Raw genomic sequence first — 24,572 nt, forward strand, 5'->3', positions numbered from 1 at the left:
AGATTTTGTTCTATATTACAAAACTGCTTCTGTAGGGGGGTGAACGAGTTAATCTTCCTAACGCATTTAATCTCTGGGACAGTTACTTATAAAATACAGAGATTTTTTTGTTGTAATTTCCTTTATAATTTTTGAAGAACGTTTTTTTATGTTTTGAATTGACTGCAAAAAAAAATAATCTGGGTGCAGACGGCAGCATTAAGTTACCAATAATAGAATACCTGCTCCTATTTGGGAGGAGTAGGGGACTTTTGTTTACATGTACTTTAGCCTTTTTGCTACTGGAAAAAGTTCAGAATGTCCACAGGAGCAAAAAGGGGTAGAAAAAACTGGCCTAGACACATGTACGACAAACACACAGCAAATAAGATTATTGTGTTAGACACAAGCAATGTTACTCAATGTGTCTTCAAATTCTTCTTCTGTAGGCCAAAAGCACTCATAAAATGATAACTGTGAAAATGGGGGTGTCCATGAATGACATTTTTTTTCATATCCCTGAGCTAGTGATTTGCAACAAGAAATATTTATAATTGTTCTTTTAAAGCCACTTTGTAGATTTTGTTTATGTGTTTGTGTATTTTTTATTGTGTTGTACTGGATTCCTCCTAGTTAGCAAACCTGGGCCCACATCGGGCAACTCAGATTAAGATCCTGGTTTTATACTGTTCCAGGATGTCACTATTTCATTGCACATTATTTTTTATATTAGCGTACAGAGGTTTTTGATCCTATTCTCAAAAGCAGCATCGCCCACATCTCAATATAAAATAACAAACGTTTGGAAGGATTTGAAGCTGTGGAAAGCTGCCAAGCACTGGAAGAGACAGCTCTGCACAATGCATTTTCTACAGGAAAGGGTTGAACTGATGGAGATGTGAAACCTTTAAGTGTTTTCACATTACATAACATGATCCATATTCTGCTTCACTGAAAGTGCTGTAACGTGCTGCAGCTATAGCAGGAGAAACTGGTTCAACAACCAGATCAGTGTAATTTTTTAAGGATTTGGGGTGTTCGTCGGCAGAAGAGCACTGGGGTCATGTAAAGGTAACATTTATTATCTAGAATTGTACTTTTTAACATGGCCATAGAACACTTTTCATTTTGGAGAACTCCTAAATACATTACAGAATATTTTGTGCATAGATTACAGTTCTGAATCCTTTATTAATCACAACAGTTTCAAGCCCATCTAATGTACAGTATTTGAAAACAGGCAGCAAACATAAGGACCACCAGGTTACCACTTTATGCAGTGTTTCTAAGCAGCAATATTATGGTACGGTATAATGCAGTGGGCAGTTTATACATATTCATTGCTTCTATGTTTAGGTTAAATTGATCAGAGGCTTGTGCTTCATTATTGTTGAATGAAGGTGGTGGAGATATGCAAGTGCAGGCAGTGATGTGGTCACCACAAATGCCTATATTCTGGGAGGGCTTAAGAATGTTTTTGTATGCGAGGGACATAGGCCTAGTTGTATGCATAGAGACAAATGCTGGATCAGGACAGATAAATTCAGTCCAGTCTTTGAAACATGCGCTCCTTATATAACATAGGTCAGAACTAATAAAGAAGTTATACAAACAGTATAGATTTTTATTGATAGCTTCAGTGCCTTATTCTCTAGACCATGTCTTGCCCATGTCTTCCGTTTTGTCCGGCCCTTAAAGGGGTTATCCAAAACTAAAAATGTCCTCCATATGCTGGGTCCCCTCACACTGAATCTACTTACCTGGCTCCCCACGCGGCCCCTGGTCCCCGCACTGCCGCTGCTGCTTCTGCCCGTACACGGATTAAAACATCCAGTGTTGGGGGGGTGGGGGGAGCCAATGGCAGGCGGGGATGGAGACGAGCCTCCCTAGCATCGCGGGTGATGCTAGGGAGGCTCGTCCCCATCACCGCCTGCCAGTGGCTGCCCCCCACCCAATGTTTTCATCCGCACATAGAGAGAAGCAGCCGCGGCGGTGCAGGGACCAGGAGCGGCACAGGGAGCAGGGGGGCCAGGTAAGTAGATAAGGTGTGAGGGGCCCGAGCATATAGGGGACATTTTATAGTCTCTGATAACCCCTTTAATACCATATCTATCATAAGTTTTGGCATTGATTGGAAATCTGATAATGAACGTCTTCCAGGTAAAGGCCCATTTACAAAAAAGCTATTACTATTTACTAAAATATTATAACCATCATTGAGATTCTTTGCAGAACCATAATTATATGGTCAGTTCTTTCCATCAGTTATGGTGAGCCAAAACTTGGTGCGGGTCAGAAACATAGAACAGGAGCAGACCTTTCAATTATACCTTATCTCTGAGTAGGCTTCACTACTGACAATAACTGATGGAAATAACTGATCAAAAAACTGAAGTGTGAAATGTGTAGAGTTAAAGGGGTTCTGCAGTTCTTTTAAACTGATGATCTCTCACTTGCCTGGGCGGGGCTAAACTCTGTTCACTTAGCCTCGCCCAGGCCAGTGATACTAGTTGTGACATCACTGGGCCTGCGGTAAACAGCGAGAAGGGCCATGGCACTACTACCAGCGCCGCTGCCTTCTCAAACAGCTGATCGGCGGGGGTCCCTGGTGTCGGACCCCTGCCGATCAGATGCTGATGATCTATCCATAGGATCCACTGGCGTGTGCGGCCCGTTGCCCTATTGCGGCCCACAAAATGCGGGCCGCGATACACGAGCACAGTCCGTGGGGCAGCCGCAGCGGATCGCGGACCCATTCACTTGAATGGATCCGCGATCCGGCCGTTCCAGAAAAAGATAGGACATGTTCTATCTTTTTGCGGAACGGAAGTACGGGACGAAACCCCATGGAAGCACTCCGTAGGGTTCCGTTCCGCACCATTCTGCATCTCCGAATTTGGTGACCGGGAATGGGTCCGCATCACTGATGCGGAATGCCCACGGTATGGCACCCGTGTATTACGGATCCGCAAATGCGGTCCGCAGTACGGCAACGGGGCGCACACGCCAGTGTGAAAGAGGCCTTAGAGGGAGGAATGGGGGAGGGGGCTGGAACTTTAGCTCATTTTTACCAAATTGGTTCATTATGGCTAACTTGATTATTTCATCTCAGATTTCCTTCTCACATCTATGAATAAAGTAAAACCACAGTCACAGTAGGGCTATAAGAAACATACATAATCTATGCCTCCTACTATCTCTTGGCTAATGTATCTTGGTAAAAATGGGAAAGACATGGACTGGAGCTTTCTAGCACTTCTGCAACAGGTCAGGTGAAGGCATCAGATAACTCTATATAGACAAGTCATAGGCTGCGAGGGTTTGTAAATTGTTGAAGATATGTGAATGTTTACTACATACCTCATTCCAGCTGTTCTATTGAGCATGTTATGCTAGGATATGGTCACCAGACCAGTAATCAGATGCACCAGCATGGTGTATACTTGCATAGTAAGCACTCTTTTTTTAATTTATGACTGATCTGGCTACTGTCAAAGGAAGATACTGGCAAGTACTGAATATATGGTTGGGGTTTGCAGAGGACAAGTTTGTTTGAGATGATATTCGGTAAGCTGGTGAAAGAGCTCTGCACAGTTTAGCTCAGCTTTGCAATATGACTACCCTACAATGTTTGGTTGGAATATATGTGCACTATAATTTTAGCACAAAATGTACTTGCAAAAAATGCAAACAGTTAACAGTGAGGAATTTTAAAAGATCCATGTTTGATGGTCTATGGAACTAGCCAGTCAAAATGCTTCTTAGATGGCACCATTTTATATTTTTCCTGGTGAGAATTACCATGCAATTTAATTTAACAGATTTTTGTGGGTTTACTTTTGGGGGGATCTTACCCTCTTCTCATAGATTATGGAAATCAGACAAAATCTTACTTATGTTAGGTGTTGGTGAGACATCTCATATGACCAATTTAATTGTTGAAAAAACTTTGCATCATTTTGTGAAATAAAATATTGGCTGTATACTATAAAAGGGATTGTCTATGTTAGCCACAATAAAGGCAGTACTCTATAAGAGCAGCTTCTCCTCTGGCAGACTCAAGCCATCCATGTATTACATGGACAACCATTCATGTGTATAACCACCTTGTAATACTACAGCTGTTTGTCGGTGATGCCAGGGCTCAGCTAGGTTCTTTCTAATGGTTGTGTGTTCACCAAATAAGAGTTTCTATAACCTGTTCAGCTATAAAGGTAGCATTGACAACCAAAGGATCTTCTGCCTGATGTGATAACCAGTGCTATTAAAGACATGTGGTAGTTGGTTGTACCCATTTACAGATTTTACAGGTTCCCAGGGAACTTTAAAGGGGTTATTGAAGTTATAAGAAAACTCCCTCAGTGCCCCCAAATTTGAACAATAAAAGGACATATACTTAGTTCTCCACCGTTTCCGGTACTGCAGCCCTGCCCTCATCTCTGGTTTCTATTTACAGGCTGCAGCGGTGACATAGCTGAATGTGGCATGTTGCCACTGTAGCCAATCACTAGCCCTAGCGGTCTCAATCCATATACAGCTACACCACTGCAACCTGTAAGCAGGAGGTCAAGACCAGAGCTGCAGTGCTGGAAACTGCGGTGGACTAAGTGGTAGTATATGTATCAGATTCACTCAGACAACCCATTTAGCCTATAGTTTTGTTCCTGCACTGTTAGCCAATAACCATGGTCAGAGGAGATAATATCACTTAATGAATATAGTCAATAATAAAGGACCCTAAAGGGAGTCTGTCACTAGTACCTGCACTCTTAATCAGGGAACGTTGTTTGACATGGCCTGGTTCCTGCATAGTCATCTCACCTGGCCCCATCAATCAACACAGAGAGGGAGGAGGAAGGCAGGGAAGCAAGGATGCCCAGAGGGGCATGGGCCCACCCTCAGTGCACTTTACTGCTCACTTGCACATGGATTAAGATCTCTAAGTGAAAGGTATCATCACATTTAGCAGAGCTGGCCCTACAAGGCATTGTGTTGGTTTAAGTCAGAATTTTCTTGTGACAGACTCTGTTTAGGGGGACATTGACTGCTGATTATATCTACAGGATTCTTTATATTTACCAGATGACCATCTTAAGAGATGGTGTACCTCATTGCCATATCATTTCATATTGTTTTGCTGCAGGCATAATCCACTGTGACATCTGTTTGGGAAAACTCCACTCCCCTGAGTGGTACTTACTTTCTTTACATAAGTGCAGGGATGGATTACCAAATGGGTGAAGGCAGTGTATAATGTATATAAATAATTTGAAGATTATCTCATGTCCGCATGTTCATTTCCCATTTTAGTGTGTTTGCATATATTACTATGGTATCTATGAGAGCTGTTGGAGAGCAGCAAACAAATCATGGTTTGCTGCAAGGTTTTATTCACACCATTAATCCTTCCTCTTATATTTATACTGCTAAGTATTTGAAAAAATACATATCCCATTATTCGGGTTTGTTTTTGTCTGTGTGTATTTTGTATAATATTACAGAAGGGACAATCGTATGTTTCTGTTTAACCAGATTTACAGCAATTTTGCTTGCAGATTTATATTTATACACAGTATTACTTGACATAGCATATCTTATCTTTTTTTTATTCTTATTTTAATACTATGTGTGTATTTTGGACAAAAGAACAACTTTGTAGATGTTAAATCTTATTTGGAACTAGCTACAGTTAATGATCCGATAAAGGAACAGTTTGCAACGTTTTATTCTGTATATATTTGGCGGCCTATCAGTTTACTAGAACATTTTTTTTCCCTAAAATATGTTGAAACTTTATAAAGGGCCTTTTTTATTTCTGTATGTGAACACTAATGAAGAATTCTTTTCTTACCTATTTTACGAGTTAAGGATTTATCCTATAGGAAATATTTATGGAAGATTGTGTTCTGTTATTATTTTTATGTCTGTATAAAGTATGTAACCAAATGTCATCGAGATGAACATATTATCTGCAGAAAAGTATTATATTAAAGTTGGTACATAATTTCTAAAGAAAGACCTTTACCTTTATGTAAGCAGTATTTTATTGTCGTGTTAATGCTTATTATCCTTAATTCTAATAACATTATCAGAGCAGGCCAAGTGCTTGCTGTCTGTGCTGCCTTTATGCGTTGTATTGTATGGAATATATGGAAGCTTTTGAAGATTTAGGTTTTTATTACTAAAAAGGAAATAGCTCTTAAAAGGGAATTTTTGCTTTGGGTTGTTTGCAATGCTAACATGTTACTGTCTAATCACCATGTTCCTTAACATAGGCCATAGGAAAACATTATGAGTATTAAACTATTGCTGATTTTTTTCTGACATTCCATAGTCAGTCCTGTCGGACATGTTATGGATTCAAAAGGTTTTCAGATTTAAACATAAACTTGTTGCATTTACTCTAAGTTAAAGCTATATAACGTGGAGCACTGATTTAGAATCAGCCATATTCACTAATTACAGAAGGAAGGGTGTACATAGATCCCCATATCAAAACGGAGCCCCTGCTAGTACTGGTTCATGCAGTCACACTGTTTCATCCTGGAACAGGATTAGAGTTTGTTGCTTGTTACCCCTGTGTTACTCTATTGCCCTTTGTAAAACAAATGTTGGTATGTACTTCTATGGTATGTATACTCTTGGAGAGGGCCTGCACAGAAATCATTAGGGGCACTATCACGTGAGTGATCACTGGATTTTGTAATAATTTGACAATAGGTTATCATATAAAAGAGTATGGTTTTATGTTTTGTAGTCTTTAAGCATTGAGATTTATCAAAACTGATGCAAAGCAAAACGGGCTTAGGCTACTTTCACATTAGCGTTTTCAATTCAGCTATTGAGATCCGTCATAGGATCTCAATAGCGGAAGAAAACGCATCAGTTTTGTCCCCATTCATTGTCAATGGCGGCAGAACTGAACGAGACGGAATGCACCAAAATACATTCCGTTCTGTTTTGTTGCGCTCCCATCGCAGACAGAATAACGCTGCAAGCAGCGTTTTTCTGTCCATTATGTGGTGTGGAGCAAAACAGAATTTTAGTCGATGGGGACAGATCAGTTTTCTCTGACACAATAGAAAACGGATCCGTCCCCCATTGACTTTAAATGGTGTTCAAGACGGATTCGTCATGGCTGTAGATGACAGAATGCAACCAGATCCGTTCATGACGGATGCATGTGGTTGTATTATGGTAACGGAAGCATTTTTGCAGATCCATGATGGATCCGCAAAAAACGCTAATGTGAAAGTAGCCTTAGTTGCCCATAGAAACCAATCAGATTCCACATTTCATTTTTCAGAACTCCTTTGGAAGGTGAAGGGTGGAATCTGAATGGGCAACTAAGCCCATTTTTTTTCTTTGCACCAGTTTTGATAAATCTCCCTCATTGTCTGCAAAGGAGCTGTCAACACAAAACAGTAGATTTTTAATCAACATTTGCATTGAAGAAATACAAAAAAATCATCTTCCACTGTTCCACACATTGTGCACAATACTAAATAAAATGTCCTGAACTATTTCATTCATGTACATTATAGTTGACTGTGGAACCCATTATAAATGCTCTACGTTACATAGTTTTAATCATTTCTTCATCTTGTTCCTGAAGTGCCAAGCTTAAACTGTAAACACTAATAAAAGTATCTGGACAGTTGTGCCAGAGTCTTACCAAGGTGTGTAAAAGACACTTAGTTTAGAAAAGCCTCTATTTTTAGCAATAAAGCAAGCACTAATGAAAAAGTATATTTTAGTATGTTTAACTGAGAATGTAGACAGTAGTACAGTTCTCATATTATGACTTTTTGATTGTATTGTTTTATAATGTATAGATTGAATAAACTGTTACTGGGTAACCATATGTAGTGCTAAACAGGATGGGAGGAGCTCAAGATCCAGTAGCCACAAAGTGTCAATATCTGGATATGGCTCTGTTCCCATATTGGCATTCCGACTTGTGCCTTAAATGCTTTGCCTTCTTTGTAGTTCTCTAGTATTTAACTAATAATTAAATTTTTCAAAATAAACTGTTTCCTGTGTGTTTATTTTTGACTTGGTCATTGCATTAAAGATTACTTTAAAGGAAGAAATGTGAAGACCATGCTTTTCAGTACAAATGAACAGGTCGTTTCTGGTATTATAGGGGGGCATTAAACAAACAATGGGATTTCCTATAGAAAAGCACAGGTATGATTACCACATGGGAATGATTATGCAAAAATGTATAGTACAACCAGACCATGTAATCCTCAACTTATAGTTTCCTACTAATGGCCTGTGAAAATCTAGAGTGTTTTAACCCCTTCACGCATTTGGATGTAACTGTACGTCTAAATTGCAAGTGACTTTGTGCATTTGGACATACAGTCACATCCAATCTGCTTACCAGGGCTGTAACACTATAAAGTGTCACAGCCCCAGATTCTCCACTCTGCCCTAGAGCAGAGACACCAGGAAACCAGCAAGGACCAATCAGAGTGCAGACTAATGAATCGGAGTGCTTCAGTGACAAAATGCAGATTTAATGCTGGAAATCACAGCCTGAAATCAGCCATGACCCTCACTGTGCTCCATATGATTTAATGACCCCCACTGTGCCCCCGATGATGCCCCCAGATTGTGCTATTGCCCCCCAGATGCCCCCTCTGCTCCTCTGTGCACTGCCATCAGCAGAGAGTGTCTTAACAGCTGACACTCTGCTGAGTAACTTACAGCTGACACTCTGCTGCTACAGCCAAAACCGGTTTAACCCCATAGATGCAGTGTTCAGTAGCTGCCCACAGCATCCATGGGGTTGAGAGGGAGGGAGCTCCCTCTCTCTTTCATCGGGCAGCCGCTGCTGCGATGGCGGTGGCCCATTGGTTGCCATGGCAACCGGACACCTTAAAAGAATGTCCTGTGAGAATCTAGAGTGTTTTAACCCCTTCACACATATGGACGTAACTGTATGTCCAAATTGCAAGGGACTTCGTGCATTTGTACATACAGTCACATGGCTGAATATGCACCATCAATTGTACTTTGGTTGAGGTACATTGATGATGTACTAATCTTGTGGAAAGGGGACAAGAACAGTTTTGACTCATTTGTTCGGCGCCTAATTAACAATGTCTGGGGCCTATATTTTTCTCATCGTAGATCCATGATTGTATTATTACATGGATCTCACTGTGGAGCACCACATAACAGCAAGTTCCTCGGGGTACAATTGTAAAAAATGTGCCTCACAGTGCTTGTGACTTTCATTTCAAGGCTCTCCCTCTCCTAGTTGTTTCATTAGTTAGTGTGCTTCTTTGAAAGGGGTGGTCAATTACACTGCTGAATAGTGATGGACGAACATCGGCCGGGACATTTCGCGAACGTGCGTTTGTGATCAAATGTTTGCGAACCGCGAGTTTTCGGTGGGCCCCATTCACTTTAATGGCAGGCGATCCTGAAAACCCTTCAGGTCATATTTGCAGACACCAAATACTTACTAGAAGTGCACAAAAAATCCCACAAAAAAATGTTTTTTAATCGGGGGCCATTTTTATACGTTTTAAAGGGAAACTTAAAAATTTGCCCTTCTGGAGCCTAGAAAATGTTTATTTTAGGCCACGGGAGTACGGGCCTCAAAAATTATGCATTCACCAGACAGAAAAGAACAAGTGATTATGTGGCTGGAGGTATATTAGGCGGTCAGTGGATAACAATTTTACTGTAGGCCAGTAGAGTTCAGGCCCCTAAAATTATGCATTCTTGGGACATAAAAGAACAAGTGACTATGTGGCTGGAGGTACATTAGACGTTGAGTGGATAACAATTTTACTGCAGGCCAGTGGAGTACAGGCCCCAAACATTAGGCATTCACCTGACAGAAAAGAACAAGTGACTATGTGGCTGGAGGTACATTAGGCAGGAACTGATTAACAATTTTACTGTAGGCCAGTGGAGTACAGACCCTCAAAATTAGGCATCTGACAGAAAAGAACTAGTGATTATGTGTCTAGAAGTACATAAGGCAGTCACTGGATAACATTTTTACTGTAGGCCACTGGAGTAGAGGCCCCCAAAATTAGGCATTTACCTGACAGAAAACTCCTTTTATTCCGCTGTATATGCATAAGACGAGGACCATTCTTTGTTCTGGGTGGTGGCGGATATATGTGGGCTGGCATGAGGAAATTCAATTACACGTGGTCGTCACAGGTGTTGAATTCTTCCGAGATCCATGCCTCATTCATTTTTAGAAATGTGAGGTAGTCTACACTGTCGTGAGCTAGGCGAATGCGCTTAGCGGTCACGATCCCCCCTGCTGCGCTGAACGTCCTTTCAGACAGGACACTCGACGAGGGGCAAGCGAAGAGTTCCATTACAAATTGTGCCAGCTCTGGCCACAGGTCAAACCTGCACACCCAGTAGTCCAGGGGTTCCTCGCTTCTCAGAGCGTCCACATCGGCCGTTAACCTGATGTAGTGGGACACCTGTTGGTCTAGGCTTTCCCTGAGGCTAGATCCGAAGGGCGGCTCTGGATGGGTTGAATGCAAGAATGATCTCATATCTAAAGTGAGCAACACATCTTCAAACCGCCCTCTTCTTGTAGTCGCAGTAGGATTGGTACCCGCACCTGTTTAGCTGTGGGTGGAAATTCCTCTGTCAGCGCCCGCAACAGCAGAATGCAGCATCTCTCGCAGCAAGGCCTGGAAATGCTGCATTCTGACAGCCCTCTGTGATGCTGGCAACATTTCTGCCATTTTGTGTTTGTAGCGGGGGTCTAAGTACATAGACACTCAGTGCTGGTCCTTGCCCTTTATGCTTTTTATACGGGGGTCCCTCTTCAAACTCTGGAGCATGAAGGGCCAATTTGCACTAAATTAGAAACGGTGCAGCGCCCTTGCTCCTGCTCATCGCCCAGGAGAATGTCATCCTCGGTCTCCTCCCCCCAGCCACTGACAACAGCAGGGATCCCTGAAAAGTTTAAAGTCCCCTTCAAAGCCTGCTCTTCTTACTCCTCCTGCTCCCCACAGCCACCATTCTCCTCTGACCAGTGGCGTAGTGTGGGTTGCCAGCACCTGGGGCAAGCCAAAAATTGCACCCCTACCCCGGGCACACCCCTTTTAACAGATACTGTAGTAGATCACTAGCAGTCCTATGTAACACCACAGATAACACAGTGATAACTCTCTGAGTACAGATAATGTAGTAGATAGGTGTGAGGCCCCAGAATTCAGAACACGCACAGTGTGACCTGAAGTCTGGGGCCAGGATGCGGCAGGGTGGGCCATATTCTCAATCTCCTCCCCCAACCCTACCGTGAAACACATATGTGCATGGACATTATTATTACAGTAGAATACAGCACCATACCTGTTACATCCAGTGACGTCTCCTGTGATGTAGACTTTCCTTAACATCTTCATTCAGAGATAAGACCGCCATGACACCTTCTTTCAGCCGCTTCTCGTCTCTGCAGAGTTTCACAGAAAAGAAATTTGGTTCCTCACTTTACTATCATCCTCTCCTTCCTGGTGTCTCAACAACCCTGTATATTATAATGGCCCCCTCTTTATTTTTTTATGTAATGGCCCCCTCTTTATTATTAATGTGATGGCGCCTCTTTAATAACAAAGAGGGGGGCATTATATTAATAATAAAGAGGGGGGGCCATCACATTAATAATAAAGAGGGGGCCATTACATAAAAAATAAAGAGGGGGTCATTATATTAATAATAAAGAGGGGGGCATTACATTAATAATAAAGAGGGGGGCCATTACATTAATAATAAAGAGGGGGACATTATTATTAACCACCTCCCGACCGCCTAACACAGGATTGCGTCCTGCGGGCGGCCGGGTTATTCCTCCTGGACGCATCGGCGCGTCCTCTCGCGAGACGCAAGATTTCGAGCATAGCAGGCCCGCACATGCGCAGTGCGGGACGGGAAAAGGCGCAGGAGAAGTTCGTCACCAGCCTGCCAGCCAATGATCAGCGCTGGCAGGTTGGAGACTTTAAAAAAAGTCGAATCAGAAGCCATTTAACACACTATATTTATAAATATAATGTGTTAAATGGCTTCTGTGTTCTCTGCTGGTTCCTTTTCTTCAGTTGGTTCCAGCAGAGAGCACACATCACTGTGAGTACACCAAACACTACACATTTAGCCCCAGATCACCCCAATTAACCCCTTGATCACCGCTGTCAATCACTAGTGAAAGGGAAAAAAGTGATCACTTTTTTTTTCCCACCAGTATTGACTGTTAGGTTTTAGGTTAGTTTAGGCCCCTTTGGTAGTGTCACGGCGGACGAGCACTCAGACACACAGATAAACCGACAACCAGGCTCTAGACGAGAATCAGGGGAAGGGTCACCTCCTAGCTAATCCCTGACTTCTCTCCCTGAACTGCTCAGCCCACATTCAGACCTTGGTTGTAGGAATGATGTGTCCCCGTACCTGGGCTAAAACACCCTAGATTCCCTGAGATGGTGAAAAGGGAAAATAGGAGCAGCCTGCTCGCACAGAACCTGGATGGGAGAGATGACACAAACACAACCTAGACAACAAAAACTGAAACCACACTTATCTTTTCTGAGCTGGAACAGACAACCTTCCTTCCTTGCTTCCAAGGCCAGACTGATTTCTATAACCCGCCCAGAGCACTGGAATTGAGAGCCATTTAAACTAATGACCCCACCCAGTGCACCTAATGGGATGCGGATCCAGCACGACTCCAAAACAAAACACTAAACACGTGCTGCTATTCTGGCCGACCTCCGCACATAGAGCAGGGCATGACAGTACCCCCCCTTCTACGGGTGACCTCCGGACACACCGGACCAACCTTATCCAGATGGGATCTATGAAACGCCCTCACACGACGGCTGGCACTGACATCTAGCGCCGGAACCCACATCCTCTCCTCAGGGCTGTATCCCCTCCAGTGAACCAGATACTGAAGGGAACCCCGAAGAACTCTAGAGTCGAGAACCCTGTAAATCTCGAACTCCAAATTTCCATCGACCAGAACAGAAGGAGGAGGCAATGGCGATAGTTCCACCGGTTTTACGTATTTTTTCAGTAAAGACCTGTGGAACACATCATGGATCCTCCAAGTTTGCGGAAGATCCAGCAGAAACGCTACTGGATTGATCACCGCAGATATTTTGTACGGACCGATAAATCTTGGACCCAGTTTCCAAGATGGCACTCTCAACTTAATATTTTTAGTGGACAACCATACCAGATCACCCACGCACAGGTCCGGACCAGTCACACGTCTCTTGTCAGCCAATCGCTTATATCTCTCACCCATCTTCTCCAAATTCCCTTGGATCCTCCGCCAGATGGAAAACAAGGCAGAAGAAAATCTCTCCTCCTCTGGCATCCCCGAGGAACCAGTCCCAGAAAAGGTACCAAACTGAGAATGAAAGCCGTATGCGCCAAAAAACGGTGACTTACCCGTGGACTCCAGCATAGCGGTTATTCAAAGCAAATTCTGCTAGAGACAAGAATGAGGACCATTCCTCCTAATTCTCAGCCACAAAACACCTCAAGCAGGTCTCCAGGTTTTCATTAGTACGCTCTGTCTGTCCATTCGACTGCGGATGAAAAGCCGAAGAGAACGAAAGTTGAATGCCCAGCCGAGAACAGAACGCCCTCCAAAACCTGGAGACAAACTGTGTGCCTCTATCGGAGACCACATCCGAAGGAATACCATGCAATTTCACAATATTATCCACAAAAATTTGCGCAAGAGTCTTGGCGTTAGGCAGACTAGTTAAAGATATAAAGTGAGCCATTTTACTGAAACGGTCAACTACCACCAAAATTACTGTTCTCCTGGAGGAACTCGGCAGATCCGTAATAAAGTCCATAGACAAGTGCGTCCAGGGACGAGACAGAATAGACAATGGAAGAAGTGAACCAGCCGGTCGAGTATGAGCAACCTTTGACCGAGCACAGGTTTCACAAGCTGTCACATAATCCTCAATGCTCTTACGTAACCCTGGCCACCAGAACCTCCGGGACACCAGATCACAGGTGGACTTACCACCAGGATGTCCAGCAAGGACAGTATCGTGATGTTCCTTGAATACCTTGTATCGCAGCCCCTCAGGAACAAATAACCTCCCTGGGGGACAAGAACCAGGAGCGCCCTCCTGGGCTCCCAACACCTCCATCTCCAATTCGGGGTACAGAGCGGAGACCACCACTCCATCAGCCAAAATCGGAGCAGGATCTTCTGAATCACCTCCCCCAGGAAAGCTGCGAGACAAGGCATCTGCCTTGATGTTCTTAACCCCTGGTCGAAAGGTAACCACAAAATTGAACCTGGTAAAAACCAGTGACCATCTGGCCTGTCTAGGGTTCAGACGCTTGGCAGATTGTAAGTAAGCCAAATTCTTATGGTCTGTATATACCGTAACGGGGTGAGATGCCCCCTCCAACCAGTGACGCCATTCCTCAAAGGCCAACTTGATAGCCAGCAACTCTCTATCTCCAACATCATAATTCCTCTCGGCGGCCAAGAGCTTTTTGGAGAAAAAGGCACACGAGACCCATTTGCCAGGAGATGAACCCTGTGACAGCACCGCTCCAACCCCCACTTCAGATGCATCAACCTCCACAATGAATGGCTGAGACACATCGGGCTGCACCAGAATGGGAGTCAGAAAGCAGATATCCCAAGAACGGAAGCTCCTGCACCGAAAACAAACATTTCTCCGATTTAGCATATAATTTATTCTCCCGAAGGATCGTCAAAACCTGTCTCACATGATCCTCATGGGTCTTCAGATCAGGAGAGTAAATTAAAATGTCATCCAAATAAACCACCACGAACCTCCCCACCAAATGATGAAAAATGTCATTGACGAATTGCTGAAATACTGCTGGCGCGTTCGTCAACCCAAAAGGCATAACCAGATTCTCAAAATGACCCTTGTGCGTATTGAAGGCCGTTTTCCACTCATCCGCCTCCTTGATTCTGATCAGGTTGTAGGCCCCTCTCAAATCCAACTTGTAGAACACCTTGGCTCCAACAATCTGATCAAAAAGGTCAGAAATCAAAGGCAGGGGATATGGATCCCGGACCATAATAAGGTTCGATTCCCGGAAATCCAAACACGGTCTCAGCGATCCATCCTTTAGAGACTTAGATGGCCTAATATGACCTTTTGCCAAACTCTCGGCGATATACTTTCGCATGACCTCTCTTTCGGGTTAAGAAAGGTTGTAAAGCTGAGATTTTGGCAATTTAGCTTGCATACCTGCCTGCTCCACCACACCATTCACGCTACCAAGTGTCAGGGAAGTTTTTTTTTTTTCTTTTTCTCTTCCACCTGCGGTTTAACAAAAGGACAAGCAAAAATAAAATGACCACTCTTTCCACAGTAGTAACACAGTTTGTGCAATTTCCTAAAGTCTCTACTATCAGAATGGCAAGAAACCTGACCCAGCTGCATGGGTTCCTCCGCTACCCCAGAGTTACCTGTAACATCACCCGGGGAGGCAGTAGAGACAAAACCACTCACAAAAGGGATCCCTTGCGCGGAGGGAGCCCTACACCTTTCTCTGATACGTCTATCTAACTGTACTGCTAAAGACATGGCATTCTCCAAAGAGTCTGGGTATTCATGAAAAGCAAGGGCATCCTTCAATCTCTCAGATAACCCGTGACAAAACTGACTATGTAACACAGGATCATTCCACTCTGATTCAGTAGCCCATCTCCTAAACTCAACACAGTAAGCCTCTGCAGTATGTTCACCCTGAAATAAATGACGTAATCTCGACTCCGCCATCGAGACCCGATCTGGGTCATCATAGATTAATCCCAGAGCCTTAATAAATTCCTCCACTGACCGGAGGGCCCGAGAACCGGGCGGCAGAGAAAAGGCCCAGGACTGCGCGTCCCCTTTAAGCAGAGAAATGATTATACCTATCCTCTGACTCTCATCACCTGACGACGATGGACGCAGCCGAAAATATTATTTGCAAGACTCTCTAAAACCGATAAAGTCATCCATACCCCCTGCAAATCGATCAGGAAGAGCCACTTTAGGCTCCACACAAATTTGACCTGCACCTGATGCCAGAGCATTCTGACACCGAGTGACCACATAGCTCCGCAACATCTAGGGATAGCCCTGCATGCGGTCAACTAACGCATCAATTGACGCCATCACAAAAACCGCTGAGCAATGACAGTCAAAGTTCGGCGAGTTATAATGTCACGGCGGATGAGCACTCAGACACACAGATAAACCGACAACCAGTCTCTAGGCGAGAAGCAGGGGAAGGGTCACCTCCTAGATAATCCCTGACTTCTCTCCCTGCACTGCTCAGCCCACATTCAGACCTTGGTGGACCCGTGCCTGGGCTAAAACACCCTAGATTCCCTGAGATGGTGAAAAGGGAAAATAGGAGCAGCCTGCTCGCACAGAACCTGGATGGGAGAGATGACACAAACACAACCTAGACAGCAAACAACAAAAACTGAAACCAAACTTATCTTTTCTGAGCTAGAACAGACTACCTTCCTTCCTTCCTTCCTTCCTTCCTTCCTTGCTTCCAAGGCCAGACTGATTTTTCTAACCCGCCCAGAGCACTGGAATTGAGAGCCATTTAAACTAATGACCCCCACCTAGTGCACCTGATGGGAGGCGGATCCAGCACGACTCCAAAACAAAACACTAAACACATGCTGCTATTCTGGCCGACCTTCGCACGTAGTCAGAGCAGGGCATGACAGGTAGGTAGTTAGTGTCAGTTAGCGCCCAGCCCACTGCACCGCAGTCACTGATTCGCTGATTAGCGTATCGCTAATCAGCATTGGTACTTTTATAGTATCTGTAAGTGATCAGAACTGATCACAGTCAGATCTATAATAGTATTAGTGTCACCTTAGCTCGCCCTCCACCCAAAATGCAGTGTTTGCCTGATCGGTCGCCCACACGTGCGTTCACCCACGCGCGCCCCACCGCAGTGACAATTTTATTTTTATTTTTTATCACTGCACAATCACTTCACAAGCGCTGCGGCGATAAAAAAAAAATCATGATTTGATATTTTTTATCAATCGCAGCGGCTTCCTGTACTTTGCTAGCCTCCCATTTGTAAGACAGGCTTGCTTTTTTTCTTGGGTAGTCTCAGGAAATACCCCCTAAATTTGGTTGACCAAATGGCAAGTAAGGGGTATTCTTCTGAAGAGGCCTACAGGCTTCTGACCCAGTCGGATGAGGAATGGGAACCCTCATCTGACGAATCCAGCAGGTCAGAATACGAACCTGTAGAAAGCAGTGGCAGTCTGACCCAAAGTTCGGACGATGAGGTTGAGGTCCCTGATACCACCAGGCGTACCCGGCCCCATGTTGCTAGACCACAGGTTGCGCAGGATCCGCTTCAAGGTCCTCAGAGTGGGGCTGGCACTGTCAGATTACAAGGTGAGGCATACACCAGCAGCGCAGCCCATCCTGGACCTAGTACCAGCATTGCCGTAGAACATGGTGAAGTGGCGAGCACCAGAAGGGCAGTTGAAGCTGGTACGGGGGCACGTGCATTAGTTCCCCCGTCGCAGCCACCGCACAGACAGGCCCGTAGAGCCCCTAGAGTCCCTGAGTTGCTGGCAAACCCTTATTGGTAGCCCCCAACTTCAGCCGCACCAGTAGTTCCCCCTTTCACCGCCCAGTCTGGAGTTCGGGTTGAGACAGCTCAGATCGGATCAGCACTGGGGTTTTTTGAGCTGTTCTTGACTGCGGAGCTCTTGGACTTAGTTGTGGCAGAAACAAACCGGTATGCCACTGAATTTATAGCCGCCAACCCGGGAAGCTTTTATGCCCAGTCTTTCCAGTGGAAACCCGTCCAAGTTTCCGAATGTAAAACTTTTCTGGGCCTTCTCCTCAACATGGGCCTGACAAAAAAAGCATGAATTGCGGTCATATTGGTCCACGAACCCAATTCATCACATGCCCATGTTCTCTGCTGCCTTGTCCAGGACACGATTTGAGACCATCCTGCGTTTCCTGCACTTTAGTGACAATAGCACCTCTCGTCCCAGAGGCCACCCAGCTTTTGACCGGCTCCACAAAATTCGGCCCCTCATAGACCACTTTAACACCAAATTTGCAGATTTGTATACCCCTGAGCAAAACATCTGCATAGACGAGTCCCTGATACATTTTACCGGGCGCCTTGGCTTCAAACAATACATCCCAAGCAAGCGCGCCCGGTATGGGGTTAAATTGTATAAGCTCTGTGAAAGGGCCACAGGCTATACGCACAAATTTTGTGTCTATGAGGGTAAAGATAAGACCCTGGAGCTGGTCGGTTGCCCTGACTACTTGGGGAGCAGTGGGAAGACAGTCTGGGACTTGATATCACCCTTATTTGGCAAGGGGTACCAATTTCTACACAAGTGTGCCCCTCTTCAGACATTTGTTTCTAGAACAGATTGGCTGCTGTGGCACCACGCGAACTAGTCGCAGGGGCTTCCCCAACAGCTCGTTACCACCCGTCTTGCAAGGGGGGAGAGGGCTGCCTTGTGTAAAGAAGAACTGCTCGCTGTGAAATGGAGAGACAAGCGTGACGTCTACATGCTCTCCTCCATTCACGCAGACACGACAATCGAAATTGAACGAGCAACTGGAGTCATTGAAAAGCCCCTCTGTGTCCACAACTATAATACGCTTATGGGAGGGGTGGACTTCAATGACCAGATGTTGGCTCCTTATTTACCCTCCCGCAGTACCAGACGCTTGTATAAGAAGGTGTCTGTATACCTAATTCAATTGGCTGTCTATAATAGTTTTGTTCTCTACAGTAAGGCTGGGAGAACAGGATCCTTCCTCAAATTTCAGGAAGAGATCATCGAGAACCTCCTGTATCCAGGAGGTTCCGTGGCCCCAACCACCAGTGTAGTGAGCTATCTACACGAGCGACATTTCCCCAATGTCGTTGCTGGTACCTCAAACCAAGCGCCACCCCGAAAAAAATGTTGTGTCTGTAGCAGGAGTGGAATAAGGCGTGACACCCGCTATTTCTGTCCACACTGCCCTGACCACCCAGCCCTATGCTTAGGGGAGTGTTTCCGCAAGTACCACACACAGGTACACTATTAGTATAGGGATTGCTTGCCACAGGACAGGCACACAGGGGTCTTAGGGCCCTTTCACTCACAGCTGCTGCAAACCTCTCCTTTCACCTGGGACAAAGTGCATAATGTACTTCGCCACATTGCTGGGTGATTTGCGCTTTGCACATTGTCCCATGGGAAAGGAGAGGTTTGTCCTATAAAGGTTAAAAAAAATAAAAAATCACAGGTAAGCAAAAAAGTTAATGTCCCAAAAGTTCAATAAAGTTTATAAAAGTTTATGTTCTGTTTCAAATGTTATATAAAGTTAATGTTAATAAATTTATTGCGTTGCGGCCTGTTTTTCTTTTGTTTTGTTTTTTTACCTGATGTGCATTCTGACAGAAGCATTGCGCTGCTGTCAGATTACACAAAAGCCGGTGTATGCAGCGCTGCAAGACGAGATTTCTCCTCTGCAGTAAAAAAGATACGTTTGCCAAGGCTTATGAGCTGAGGTGCGGTGTTCATATGCTTTGGCAAACATTTTTTATAAAAAAATAAAAAATTCCGGCAATGATTTATTCATCCACATCGATTGATGTGAATGGAGAAATCAGGTTTGCCAGGGCATACGAGTTGAGTGGGTTTGGATGTTGGGCGGAGCTCCTATGTCCTGGCAGACGCCTTTCCCCTCATTTTTTCATCCACATTGATCGATGCGAATGAAGAAATCTGTGCCGTTCATTTGTTCTTTCAGCCCAGAGGCTGAACGGAAAAAAAAAATCGTATTACCCGTATGCTCAATATAAGGAGAATAGCAGAAACTCCTAATGCTGGCCATACATGTAATGATTGCGGAGACCCTCAAATGCCAGGGTAGTACAAACACCCCACAAATGACCCCATTTTGGAAAGAAGACACCCCAAGGTATTCGCTGAGGGGCATATTGAGTGCATGAAAGATTAAACTTTTTGTCCCAAGTTAGCGGAAAGGGAGACTTTGTGAGAAAAAAAAAAAACTATTTCCACTAACTTGTGCCAAAAAAAAATATCTTCTATGAACTCGCCATGCCCCTCACGGAATACCTTGGGGTGTCTTCTTTCCAAAATGGGGTCACATGTGGGGTATTTATACTGCCCTGGCATTTTAGGGGACCTAAAGTGTGAGAAGTAATTTGGAATCCAAATGCGTTAAAAATGCCCTGTGAAATCCTCAAGATACTCATTGGAATTTGGGCCCCTTTGTGCACCTAGACTGCAAAAAAGTGTCACACATGTGGTATTGCCGTACTCAGGAGAAGTAGGCCAATGTGTTTTGTGGTGTATTTTTACATATACCCATGCTGGGTGAGAGCAGCCTATCAAGCATATACAAGGTGGAGTTCCATTGCGTCAGGCTGTCACAAATAAGACGTCTGACGGGCATGTTGTGTCTCCGCTGAACATCAGCAAGGCAAGCCATTGCCGTGTAAGATCTTCTAAACTGGCCAGAGATTTTCCTGGCCTGCCACAGGACATCCTGGACCCTGGGGTATTTGGCAACGAATCACTGCACTACTAAGTTCAGAACGCGTGCCATTTTTCCCTGTTTCAGCACGCTCAGCAGACTGGCACCATTGTCGCACACCTACTTTACCAACTGTCAAATTGAGCAGGGTTAGCCACTGATCGGCCTGTGACCGCAGAGCTTAAAACAGTGCAGGACCGGTGTGGCTCTTGGCTTTCAGGCCCAACAGCCGCAGCACAGCATGGCAACGTCTCACCTGGCACGTCGATTAGGTTCTGGGGAGCTTGGGGGGTGCAGCCGAATATAGCAGTGGAAAAGGAGGAGTCAGCCGGAGGAGACAAAGGATGGAGGAGGAGGAGGATAAGAGGCAGGCCTGCATGCAGTCCATGGCGGTAACACCAAATTCACACGGGTTACATGCTTGACGGCCGTCAGAAGGTTCACCCATTGGGCAGTAAAAGTAATGTACCTTCCCTGCCAGTGTTTTCTAGACCACGTGTCTGTGGGCAGATGTATCTTGGCACCGACACTGTATGCCAGAATATATTCAATTGTTACTGAACGTGGCCATATATAGTTGTATTCAAAATAATAGCAGTCAGACATCACTAACCTGATCAATCACTGTTTTTGGTAGAAATTGTATTTCTACATGGCAAATAATTTACTAGCAGATGGAGTAGAGTAATAGAAAGCCAACAGACCCAAAAGTCATGACATGCATGCTGCTGATTCTGTGTAATTGAATCACCAATTGAAAGGGGCATGTTCAAAATAATAGCAGTGTGGAGTTCCATGAGTGAGGTCATTCATTCTTTGAAAAACAGGTGGCAATTGTTGCCCTTATTTAAGAAAGGAAGGCAGCAAATGTTGTATATGCTGGTTACAGTGCATTTTTCTCTGAAATTCTGAGGAAAATGGGTCGTTCCAGACATTGTTCAGAAGAACAGTGTACCTTGATTAAAAAGTTGATTGGAGGGGGGAAAAACATATAATGAAGTGCAGAAAATGATAGGCTGCTCAGCTTAAATGATAGAAAATGCTTTAAAATGGCAACCAAAACCTGAAAGTTGTGGAAGAAAGTGAAAGATTGCAATTCGAAAGGAGAGAAGAATAGCCAAAATGGCAAGGACTCAGCCAACTATCAGCTCCAGGAAGATCAAAGAAGGTCTAAAGTTACCTGTGAGTACTGTTACAATTTGAAGACGCCTATGTGAAGCCAAGCTATCTGCAAGAAGCCCCCGCCAAGTCCCACTGTTGAAAAAAGGACATGTGCTGAAGAGGTTAGAATTTGCCAAAGAGCACATTGACTGGCCTAAAGAGACATTTTGTGGACTGATGAAAGTAAGATGTGAATTTGGTATCTGATATTATTGTAGGGGAAAGCTTGGGATCTAGTGATCACCAGTCAGTGTGGTTTACTATAAGTACAGTGACTGAGTCACACCACACAAAAACTAAAGTTTTAGATTTTAGTAAAACTGACTTTTCTAAAATTAGATTAGTGGTATACGAGTCCCTATCAGATTGGAACAGTTTCAATGGAGTCCAGGAGAAATGGGACTACTTAAAAGTGGCACTATTGAAGTCAACAGATAATTGCATTAGGCTAGTCAGTAAAAGCAACAAAAAAAAGGAAGACACCACTGTGGTACTCAGCAGATGTGGCCAAAATCATTAAAAACAAAAAGATAGTATTTAGTAATTATATTATATTATAAAGAAAACCAAAACGAGGAATGACAGGCAAATTTATAAGATAAGGCAGAGAGAGGCAAAACAAGTTATAAGAGCTTCTAAAGCACAGGCAGAAGAGAAATTAGCTCAGTCAGTGAAAAAGGCGATAAGACATTCTTCAGATACATAAATGAAAAAAGGAAACTAAAACAAGGAATTACCAAATTAAAAATAAAAGAAGGAAGGTATATGGAAGAAGATAAAGAAGCTGACTGCCTCAATGAATACTTCTGTTCAGTTTTTACAAAGGAAAATGAAGGAAAAGAACCTCAGTTAGGAAGGAAGACGAATGAATCTTTTGATGCATGTGTCTTTATAGAGGAAGAGATTCTAAGTCAGCTGTCTAAAATTTATACAAATAAGTCACAGGGGCCATGATGGGATACACCCAAAGCTATTAAAAGAGCTTAGCGGTGAACTAGCAAAACCATTAACAGATTTATTTAACCAATCACTTGTAACGGGAGTCGTCCCAGAAGATTGGAAATTAGAAATTGTTGTGCCCATTCACAAGAAAGGTAGTAGGGAGGAATCAGGCAACTATAGACCTTTAAGCCTGACATCAATAGTGGGGAAATTAATGGAAACCATACTTAATGAGAGGATTATGGAACATCTAAAATCCCATGGATTGAAAGATGAAAAACAGCATGGGTTTACTTCAGAGAGATCATGTCATACTAATCTTATTGTTTTTTTTGGTTGGGTGACTAAAATAATAGATGGTGGAGGTGCGGTAGACATCACTTATGTAGACTTTAGTAAGGCTTTTGATACTGTCCCACATAGAAGGCTTATCAATAAATTGCAGTCTTTGTGCTTGGACTCCCATATTGTTGAATGGATTAGGCAATGGCTGAGGGACAGACAACAGAGGGTTGTAGTCAATGGAGTATATTCAGACCATGGTCTTGTTACCAGTGGGGTACCTCAGGGATCTGTTCTGGGACCCATATTGTTTAATATCTTTATCAGAGAAATTGCAGAAGGTCTCGATAGTAAGGTGTGTCTTTTTGCTGATGACACAAAGATTTGGAACAGGGTTGATGTTCCCGGAGGGATACACCAAATGGAAAAGGATTTAGGAAAACTAGAGGAATGGTCAAAAATCTGGCAACTAAAATGTAATGTTGATAAGTGCAAGATAATGCACCTGGGGCGTAAAAACCCAAGAGCAGAATATAAAATCAGTGATACAGTCCTAACCTCAATATCTGAGGAAAGGTATTCAGGGGTCATTATTTCAGAAGACTTAAAGGTAGGCAGACAATGTCATAGAGCAGCAGGAAATGCTAGCAGATTGCTTGGGTGTATAGGGAGAGGCATTACCAGTAGAAAGGGAGGTGCTCATGCCGGTCTACAGAGCACTAGTGAGACCTCATTTGGAGTATTGTGCTCAGTACTGGAGACCATATCTCCAGAAGGATATTGATACTTTGGAGAGAGTTCAGAGAAGAGCTACTAAACTAGTACATGGATTGCAGGATAAAACTTACCAGGAAAGATTAAAGGAGCTTAACATGTATAGCTTGGAAGAAAGACGAGACAGAGCGGATCTGATAGAAACTTTTAAATACATAAAGGTAATCAACACGGTAAAAGAGGAGATAATATTTAAAAGAAGAAAAACTGCTACAAGAGGACATAGTTTTAAATTAGAGGGGCAAAGGTTTAAAAGTAATATCAGGAAGTATTACTTTACCGAGAGAGTAGTGGATGCATGGAATAGCCTTCCTGCAGAAGTGGTAGCTGCAAATACAGTGAAGGAGTTTAAGCATGCATGGGATAGGCATAAGGCCATCCTTCATATAAGATAGGACCAGAGGCTATTCATAGTATTCAGTATATTGGGCAGACTAGATGGGCCAAATGGTTTTTATCTGCCGACAAATTCAATGTTTCTAAGATTGTGTTTTTTGGGTCTAGTGGCTGGAGACAGTTTGTCAGATAACCCCCAAATACTCAATTCAAGCCACAGTGCACTATGAAGACAGTGAAGCATGGTGGCGCAAGCATCATGATATGTGGATATTTCTCATACTACAGGTGTTGGGCCTATTTATCGCATACCAGGGATCATGGATCAGTTTGAATACATTAGAATACTTGAAGAGGTCATGCTGCCTTATGCTGAAGAGGAAATGCCCTTGAAATGGGTGTTCCAACAAGAGAACGACCCCAAACACTACCAGTAAATGTGCAACATCTTGGTTCCAGACCAACAAGACTGACGTTATGGAATGGTCAGCCCAATCCCCGGCTCTTAATTCCAATAGAAAACTTGAGGGGTGACATAAA

Source organism: Bufo gargarizans, chromosome 6 (assembly GCF_014858855.1).
Source record: "Bufo gargarizans isolate SCDJY-AF-19 chromosome 6, ASM1485885v1, whole genome shotgun sequence".
Classification (NCBI taxonomy): domain Eukaryota; kingdom Metazoa; phylum Chordata; class Amphibia; order Anura; family Bufonidae; genus Bufo; species Bufo gargarizans.